Source organism: Lepisosteus oculatus, unplaced genomic scaffold, assembly GCF_040954835.1.
Source record: "Lepisosteus oculatus isolate fLepOcu1 unplaced genomic scaffold, fLepOcu1.hap2 HAP2_SCAFFOLD_79, whole genome shotgun sequence".
NCBI classification, from domain to species: domain Eukaryota; kingdom Metazoa; phylum Chordata; class Actinopteri; order Semionotiformes; family Lepisosteidae; genus Lepisosteus; species Lepisosteus oculatus.
In genome coordinates this window covers 705,193-711,504 of record NW_027168352.1, presented here as the reverse complement: position 1 = coordinate 711,504, position 6,312 = coordinate 705,193, and the positions used below count along the sequence as shown (strand labels likewise).

General features: G+C 54.8%; 1 long non-coding RNA gene across 1 annotated transcript; it reads left to right on the top strand.

Moving 5' to 3' along the window:
• Positions 1 to 1,853: 1,853 nt before the first annotated feature.
• On the top strand, positions 1,854 to 3,705 carry LOC138235385 (uncharacterized). The gene is made up of 4 exons (XR_011188111.1): positions 1,854 to 1,934; positions 2,586 to 2,633; positions 3,138 to 3,185; positions 3,644 to 3,705. It is a non-coding gene; the product is annotated as an uncharacterized lncRNA (long non-coding RNA).
• The last annotated feature ends 2,607 nt before the right edge of the window (positions 3,706 to 6,312 follow it).

Here is a 6,312-nt window from a genome sequence, read left to right as displayed (position 1 = left end):
CACACTTTTCAAAACGTGTTTTTCAGCCCGAAATAAACGCGTTTTTTCAGGCAAATGAATCTCCTTGTAACAGCAAGGCTCAGAAGAGCCCACACACTCAGCCCTTAACCCCAGTGTACAGAAAGTGTCAAAACGTGTTTTTCAGCAGAAATAAACATGTTTCTGCAAGTTTGGTCAACCCCATGTAAGTTATGGGGCAGTAACATCACACTTTTCAAAACGTGTTTTTCAGCCCGAAATAAACACGTTTTTTCAGACAGCTGAATATACTTGTAACAGCAAGGCTCAGAAGTGCCAACACACTCAGCCCTTAACCCCAGTGTGCAGAAAGGGTCAAAACGTGTTTTTCAGCAGAAATAAACATGTTTCTGCAAGTTTGGACAACCCCATGTAAGTTATGAGGCAGTAACATCACACTTTTCAAAACGTGTTTTTCAGCCCGAAATAAACACGTTTTTTCAGACAGCTGAATATACTTGTAACAGCAAGGCTCAGAAGTGCCAACACACTCAGCCCTTAACCCCAGTGTGCAGAAAGGGTCAAAACGTGTTTTTCAGCAGAAATAAACATGTTTCTGCAAGTTTGGTCAACCCCATGTAAGTTATGGGGCAGTAACATCACACTTTTCAAAACGTGTTTTTCAGCCCGAAATAAACGCGTTTTTTCAGACAACTAACCCTAACCCTAACCCTAACCCTAACCCTAACCCTAACCCTAACCCTACAGCTCCCCACACTGACCCCTAAACTCCCGATACCCTACAGCTCCCCACACTTACCCCTAAACTCCTGATACCCTACATCTCCCCACACTGACCCCTAAACTCCCGATACCCTACAGCTCCCCACACACTGACCCCTAAACTCCCGATACCCTACAGCTCCCCACACTGACCCCTAAACTCCCGATACCCTACAGCTCCCCACTCTGACCCCCACAGTCCTGATGGCCAAGAGGTCTCTGCTTGCTGTAGTGATTGAGTGAGCTCTGTGGACCTGACCTCTGTCTTGTGTCCTCGTTTCCAGCGTCTCCTAGTGGTCCGGCATTTCACCAGAGCTGAAGGTGAGATCTGGGGAGGAGACAGAGCACCCCCTAACACCCCTGAGCTGGGTTACAGGGTAAGACAGCTTCTTACTGTTGGACACACCTGTCCACACTCTTACTGGACACACTGGACACACTCGCCTGTCCAGACTCTTACTGGACACACTGGACACACTCACCTGTCCAGACTCTCACTGGACACACTGTCCACACTCACTGGACACACTGTGCACTCTCACCTGTCCACACTCTCACTGGACACACTGTCCACACTCACCTGTCCACACTCACTGGACACACTGTCCACTCTCACATGTCCACACTCTCACTGGACACACTGTACACACTCACCTGTCCACACTCTCACTGGACACACTGTAGAGACTCACCTGTCCAGACTCTTACTGGACACACTGTACACACTCACCTGTCCAGGCGTAGTCTCTGCTCCTCATCCCCCCTGCGTTGTGTCTCCCCCTTTCCCCGCTGGACAGAATCCCGTGGTGTCTTCGTGCTTCCCCGAGCTCGTCCAGAAGCTGGAGAGGGCGGCCGAGCTGCAGCTGGAGCTCCCGGAGTCGCCCGGCTCGTCCCGCTCGGGCTCGCCCGGCTCGTTCCGCTCGGTGTCCCCCCCCTCCTCACCCGAGAGCCCCCTCCGCTCCCCGCCCCCGCCCCCACCCCCCCCCTCCGGCCCCCTCAGGCCCCTGCCCGCCCCGCCCCGCCGCCCCCCCTTCCTCCCCGCCATGCCCCTCGAGCCCCCCCTGCTGCCCGGGGCGGTGCCCCTGCCCCTGCCCCCACCCGTCCTGCCCCCCATCGCCTGCCCGGCCCCGCCAGGCCCCGCCTGGGGCTCCCCGGTGCGGAGGGCAAGGAGAGAGGCTGAGATGTCTGACGAGGCAAGTGGGGCAGAGTCTGTCCGTCTGTCCGTCCATCTGTCTGTCCGCCCATCTGTCCTTCTGTCCGTCTATCCTTCAGTCCATCTGTCCATCTGTCTTTCTGTCTTTTTCTGTCTTTCTGTCCATCAGTCCATATGTCCTTTTCTCTGTCTCTGTCATCTGTCCATCTGCACTTCTCTCTTTCTGTCTTTCTGTCCTTCTGTCTGAGTCTCTGTGTCTGTCCCTCTCTCCCTGTCTCTCTCCCTCTCTCTTTCCATGTCTCCCTGCTCTCTGTCTGTCCTGCTTTGTCCCAGCTGGGCCTGTCTCCCTGTGTCTCTCCGTGTGTCTCCCTGCTCTCTGTCTGTCCTGCGTTGTCCCAGCTGGGTCTCTCTCCCTGTGTCTCTCTGTGTCTCCCTGCTCTCTGTCTGTCCTGCGTTGTCCCAGCTGGGCCTGTCTCCCTGTGTCTCTCCGTGTGTCTCCCTGCTCTCTGTCTGTCCTGCATTGTCCCAGCTGGGTCTCTCTCCCTGTTTCTCTTCGTGTGTCTCCCTGTCTGTCTCTCTGTCTGTCCTGCGTTGTCCCAGCTGGGCCTGTCTCACCGGCTCTCTGCCTTCAGCTCTGTTCGCCGATGTCCCGCCAGCCCGTCTCTCTCTCAGCCTGTCTCTTGACTTGCAGGAGGAAGAGGAGGTGGAGACAGTTCCTCTGGCAGGAGAGAGGAAGGAGGTCAGTGCTGGTCCCACCCTGCCTCCTGTCCTGTCTGTGGTGGAGTTTCGCCGTCTTGTCTGTCCCTGGGTCTCAGTGTCTCTCTCTCTTTCAGCCCTGTCGGTCAGTGTCTCTCTCGGCCTGCTGTCTGTCCCTGCCTCTCTGTCTCTCTCTCTTTCAGCCCTGTCTCTCAGTCTGTCTGTCCCTCGATCTCAGTGTCTCTCTCTCGGCCTGCTGTCTGTCTGTCCCTGCCTCTCTGTCTCTCTCTCTTTCAGCCCTGTCTGTCTGTGTCTCTCTCCTCCTCCTCTCTGTCCTGTGGTGTCCAGGCAGTGTGTCTCTCTCCTCCTCCTCTCTGTCCTGTGGTGTCCAGAGGGTCAGTATTAGTGGGCTACACCCAGGCTCACTCACTGCGAGTGTGATCTCAGCAGAGTCTCTGTGCTCTTGGGACACTTGACTCACCTGTCTCTCTCTTTCTCTCCCTGTGCTGTCCCTCTCCTGCCCTCTCTCTCCCTCCTCGGACTCCAGCTGGAGGAGGTCCAATCACCACCTCCTGTGAGACAGAAGAAAAAGAAGGTGGGTAATGCTCTGATCCTCTCTTTACTCCTGTCCAGTGTCCAGTCAGGGTGTCTGTATGAACACCTCTCTCTCTCTGTGCAGTGTTCATGTACTGGAGTGTCCAGTCAGTCAGGGTGTCTGTGTGAACCCCTCTCTCTCTCAGTGCAGTGTTCATGTACTGGAGTGTCCAGTCAGTGTGTCTGTATGAACCCCTCTCTCTCTCAGTGCAGTGTTCATGTACTGGAGTGTCTAGTCAGTGTGTTTGTATGAACCTCTCTCTCTCTCAGTGCAGTGTTCATGTACTGGAGTGTCCAGTCAGTGTGTCTGTATGAACCCCTCTCTCTCTCTCAGTGCAGTGTTCATGTCCTGGAGTGTCTAGTCAGTGTGTTTGTATGAACCCCTCTCTCTCAGTGCAGTGTTCATGTCCTGGAGTGTCCAGTCCGACTCTTAACGTGACTCTCCTGTCTCTGCTTCAGAAGCGCTGTTGCGTCTTTTTGAAGTCCCTGAGCTGCGTGTCAGTGGAGACAGAAGATCAGGACGAGCCGATGGAGGCGGCGGAGACCGTAGCTCAGGAGAGGAAGAGCGAGGGAGAGGAGGAGCAGGCTGCCGGGAAGGACAAGAAGAGGAAGAGGAGGTGCAGGTGAGCAGACAGGGGGGCGCCGCCCGGTAGTGTCTGTGATTCAAGGAGGAGTCTCCTCTTGCTGTTTGATGTCATGGTGACGTCTGTGTCTTTGTCCCTCACAACTGCAATAACAATTTTCTTTCCAGGTTCCTTTCCTGGTTCTGTGCCTGCTAAGATCTGGACTGGACTAGACTGGACTGGAGTGGACCGGAGCTGAGGGACCCCAGACTGGACTGGACTGGAGCCTAGGGACAATAGCCTGGACTGGACCGGAGCTGAGAGACACCAGACTGGACTGGACTGGAGCTGAGGGACCCCAGACTGTGCTGGACCGAAGCTGAGGGACCCCAGTCTGGACTGAAGCTGAGGGACCCCAGACTGTGCTGGACCGAAGCTGAGGGACCCCAGTTTGTGCTGGACCGAAGCTGAGGGACCCCAGTCTGTGGTGGGCCAAAGCTGAGGGACACCAGACTGTGCTGGACCGAAGCTGAGGGACCCCAGACTGTGCTGGACTGAAGCTGAGGGACCCCAGTCTGGACTGGACCGAAGCTGAGGGACACCAGACTGGACTGGACTGGAGCTGAGGGACCCCAGTCTGTGCTGGACCGAACCTGAGGGACCCGAGACTGTGCTGGACCGAAGCTGAGGGACCCCAGTCTGGACTGCACTGGAGCTGAGGGACACCAGACTGGACTAAAGCTGAGGGGCCCCAGACTGGACTTGACTGGAGCCGAGGGGCCCCAGACTGGACTGGACTGGAGCTGAGGGATACCAGACTGGATTGGACTGGAGCTGAGGGACACCAGACTGGACTGGACTTTTGTAAAGCATCAATAAAATGTTTTTAAAAAAAATCTGTTTAGCTTTTGGTTTTTTCCCTCCCCCCCCCCCCAGGGTTGCTGCTGGGAGAGGTGTGAGTGGGGCCAGCAGGGGGCGCTCTCACCCTGCGGTCTGTGTGGGTCCTGATGCCCCAGTATAGTGAAGGGGGACACTGGACTGTAAACAGGCGCTGTCCTTCGGATGAGACGTCAAACCGAGGTCCTGACTCTCTGTGCTCATTAACAATCCCGGGGTGTCTCTGGAGAAGAGTAGGGGTGTTACCCCAGTGTCCTGGCCTGATTCCCCCCCTGGTCTTGACCTATCATGGCCTCCTAATCACCCCCCCTCTCTGAACTGGCTCCATCCCTCTGCTCTCCTCCCCACTGAGAGCTGCTGTGTGCAGAACGGACTGGAGCATCATCCAGGTGGGGGCTGCACACTGGGGGGGCTGGAGGGGATCACCCTGACCTGGGAGGAGCTCTGAGTGGAGGGTCCAGACTTATTAATTATTATTGTTATTCGTGCTGCACTGGGCTTCAGTCCTGGCAGTGAGAGGGGGACTCTGTGATCAGTACAGATACTTATGACTGTCTAATAATACACGATACAAATGGAAAACAGGGTAGCGCTGTAGTTTTCACAACCCGGACTCGGGAAGGTACAAGTCTTCTCCCTTCGTCCGGAGCAATGTGAGAGGTCACCCCCTCGGGGCGCAGTATCCCCGATGCATCCCCCCACCACCACCACCCAAAACGACACACACTTCTGTGATGATTGGGAGACCCCGGTTCGACCAGCCCCTGCGGTGGAGGAAACGACCCGCTGGAGAGAACACGCAGACGGGTCACCTCGGCATTTATTCCAACAGCAAAACAACACCAGAGAGAAACGGTCTCCGAAAGAGAAGCGTACACCGGGAAAAACACGACGGGTCATTACAAATGGAAATAGGAGTTCTTTTTTTCTTTTTTTTCCGGACGTCAGTTGTATCGTGTCCTGGTGAATTCTCCCGTTTCGAACGGAGTTTAATGTCGCGTTTCTACTTTATTAGAGAGAGGCACTGAACTTTGGGGAACGTGACATCCACCCAGTATTACTAGTAGGTTGATAAATACAAATGTTCTTTTTCCCCCCGTATTATACCTCGCGAAATATAACGATGGCCAACTCCTTAAGTCGAAATTTAAACCCTTCTCACGCTACAAGACTCCGGACGTTTCCTTTTTTGTCCTCTTTGGCCTCCAAAATAAAAAAAAAACTGGGATCCATCGTGGCGTTGCCAAACTAAAACGTCAACCACTTTTCGGGCTTTCGTGCTGTCCATGATGAAACCATCATGGTTGTGTAAGGATACGTTACGTCACAGACCGGCGGCGCTCGAACGTGAGGAGTGTCGTTACGTTTTTGAAACGGGCATGTCAGACAAGATCTCTGACAAGATCTCTGAAAAACCCAAACCTGTAAGATTCAATTTCAATTCCGTTTTTTTATATAGCGCCTTTCACAACAAGAATGCCCCAAGGCCCCGAACAAAGGAGTTGTTCCACACCCCCGCCACCCTCTGTGTACAGTAGAGCCCCCCTGTCCTGACTGGAGGAACTCACCCAGCTGTGTCTTGAGAGAAGCCAGGGTATCGGCTTCAACCACAGGGCTGGACAGGGCTGGGTCTGGACACGATGCCGTGGGTCGGAGCGTGCGATGTCT